The sequence below is a fragment of the Phalaenopsis equestris genome, unplaced genomic scaffold, assembly GCF_001263595.1.
Source record: "Phalaenopsis equestris unplaced genomic scaffold, ASM126359v1 Scaffold202518, whole genome shotgun sequence".
Taxonomy (NCBI): Eukaryota; Viridiplantae; Streptophyta; class Magnoliopsida; order Asparagales; family Orchidaceae; genus Phalaenopsis; species Phalaenopsis equestris.
The window spans coordinates 508433-511752 of NW_018222214.1; positions in this window are offsets into that span (position 1 = coordinate 508433).

A 3320-nucleotide genomic window follows, 5' to 3' on the forward strand; every position below is an offset into this window, starting at 1 on the left:
TTAACTTTAAGTTTCTTTTAATTTTCATTTGTTATCCAAATTTCTTTGTATCGTTCTTTGTTCGTTAAAGTTGAGGACCAACATATGGTCCGTGACTTTTATCAATTGCACAAAAGAGACAATTCAATAACAGATGTTGAAATCCAAAATAAACTTTGTTAAATTTGCTTCAAACATATAGTACAAGTTATCATATGCTGAAACTATCCAAAATAACATGCTAAATTCATCAGTAAAAATTGCAATATCATATATCTTGTCTTCTCTTCTCTAATGAAGCTTAAAAGTAGAAAGTGTCTATCTATCCCCTGAGGTAGGCTCATGATCAAGATAACCTTCTAAAATATGCTCCTAGACAAGAGTCCCTTTTGCATATACTTAGAAGTACAACTTTCTTGCAGCTTGTATAGATGTAACTCCTTCAACTCCCAGTCTAGCTGAAATCCATAAAGTACTTTGCTATCATCCCTTCTTTGCAATGCGAAAGAGACTCTGTGGCGTGGCACTCCAGGAATGCAATGTTTTTCCAAGTCTCCTCCATTTTTTTTAGAATTAGTACTGAAGAAATAGATAACGGGATCTCTACTCCTCAAAATTCTCCAGGGTCGATGAAATCTGTTCCTAATATTTCTCGAATATTTCTCGAATAGGAATCCCGAATAGGATGTTTCTCTTGCTCATAAACAAAATTGTACAAAATGGACTGAAAAAGTTGTGATGGTCAATGTGGGGAGAAATACAGTCTCCTTCTTCATAGATATTGATGATGCAGCTATTTGGAATATAATCCGCTAGTAATATACTCCACCACACCATCATTTTGGTCATCCTTTTTATTGTGGATGGCATAAGATCCACCTCATCATATCTCAACGTGTCCGCGGGGTTCCCTTGCATGTCCTTAACAAAATTATAACAACATCCACAAAGACCAGTGATTCTTCCCTTTCCTTGCATCAACTTTTGTGACTTGGAATATGTCTTCTTCTTTAATAAACAGGCTCAACCTCTGTTCCTCATATCAAAAACATAGTCAATAATCTTTCTTTCATCGCTTTCGGAGAACACTCTGGTATGTAATTCAAGTCCCTCCAGGATATTAACGAACTATCCCTGAATTTCTTCATAGTATTCAAATTTTCTTTTTTGGGCCTTGCTCCTCTTTCTAGCTTAGACTTGTGGATTCCTTGCAAATTTTAAGGCTGCTCTTCTGACTCGGCCTTTGAAGCGACCCATAATTGTTACGGCTCTGTAAACCTCAGTATATATAACTCCACATCTGGATGCTCGACACTTCTGAATATCATGGAGGCAGATGTATATTCTTCAAATGTCCCGTAATGCTCCAGGTGGAGGACGTTACACTCTGGGCATTCTATAAATTTTCATACTGACGGTGTCCTTCTCAGGATCTCTTCATTTCACATAGGGCTTCTCCCACAAAGCACATCATGGATCATCAATGGTATAAGCTCTACAAATATCTCTAGCTCATTCTCTATGACCAGATGGCTGGTGGAAGTCTCTCTCAAGATCAGATTGTAGACCTCCTCCTCATGAATTGAAGTAAGTCACGTGGTTGCTTCACTGACACGTCTCTTTTCAAGTCACTCCAAGGCTCTATGTTTGTGATGGTTGGAATTTATGTGTTGTGTCCTACTTAATGGTGCCTCTGGAACTCTCTCAGCAGAAGCACTGACTAAGTCTCATGTCGGTGTTGTGATCATTGACTGTAGGTGGCTGACCCTTTCCATTGGGTCCTATGTGGTTGGAACTTTTTATTCTTTCTTCCTTTTCAACGCAAAATCTTTTTTAGTTTTGATTCAAAGCAATGATTGTATCCCTTTGATCTTGACTTTGTGACAGTACTATAAAGTATGTGTGGTTATATTCTCAATTTTCCTTATATTTCTAACCTTACAATGGCACAAAAAACTTGACTCCGAAGCAAATAAGAGTGTAACTATTATATTTAAATATTAGGATCCTACGCCAGTATATGTATCACTATTAAGTAATATATGAATTTTTCATTGAGCCCCAAATATCAAACCCATAGAGAGACTTACAATCTTTTAATTCAAAAGAAATTAGATAACAAATTCTACTTTGAAAAATATTCTTATTCAAACTATATATGCTTATTGACCTCATTTTTGGTTGAGGTTTAGTTTTTCCTCTTTAGTAGCCTAGGGTCTAGCCATAGGACTTTTCCTGTTGACTATTCCTAGAAAACTAGACATGGAACCCTCACCATTAGAAATTCAAAACTCTTCTCCACTCAACTTGAAGTTCCACATATTGCTCTCAACCTCTAAATACTTAGTAGGTGGGGTCACTGTGGGGGAAACTCAAGATGAGTCACCCTTAGAATTGCTAGACCTTAGGCTTGACCATGGGTGTTGGTCTGGAGCTAAGACACTCACAACACTCACTACATCTATCTACACCCACATTCACTCACAACCTTGAACTCAAATTTCTAGCCTAGATCCCTTGATCTTTTGGGATACTCATGTAGATGGTTCCCTAAACCTACTAGCCCTATGGTTATGGTTTAGCTATGACCACTATGTAGAGGACCCAAAATGGGGTTTCCTTTGGTCCATGGCTTATTGGTGATGAGTGATACCTCAAATCTATCAAAACACCCATCTTGGCCTTTTACCCCTAAAACACCCTCTAATTACCAAAATACCCCTCTCGGGCTCAAAATCCCAAAAATTCCAAAAATTCCCAAAAAAATAACAACAAATCCCAAATATTCCCAATTTCATTTCTCTCCCCCGGTATCAAAAAAAAAAAAAACAAAAATCAATCGCTGAAACTTTTCCTTAATTAAAGCTTTCCGATTCCTCTTAAAACTCACCCAAATTTCCCCGACCCAAATTTCCCCAAATCCAACTTAAATGTCCACCAATTGACCCGAAATTCTAATCCCAAACTCAAATTCTTTTTTGATATGACCAAACTAAACCAAATTCAAGCTCAATTGGTCCATGATTTGAGCCCAATTTTGATTTGGGTTAAAACCCCAATTTTGACCATATGACTTAATCTCACCAAAGTGAACCCATAGCCTAGTCAATTGGATTCAAATAATGTTGTAAAATCATTATAACATTCCTATACATCAAAATCAACCATCAATTGGCATTGGTGAACTCTCAAATCCATTTGATTTTGGTCTAAATCCAAAATTCCCAAATTTAGCCCCAAATTGGCTAAGTCCCTAAATTTCACCCAATTGATTGCCTTAACCTCCAAATTGGCATCCAATTCATGTGTGAAAACTCTTCATGAGGTCCCTATTGACCATT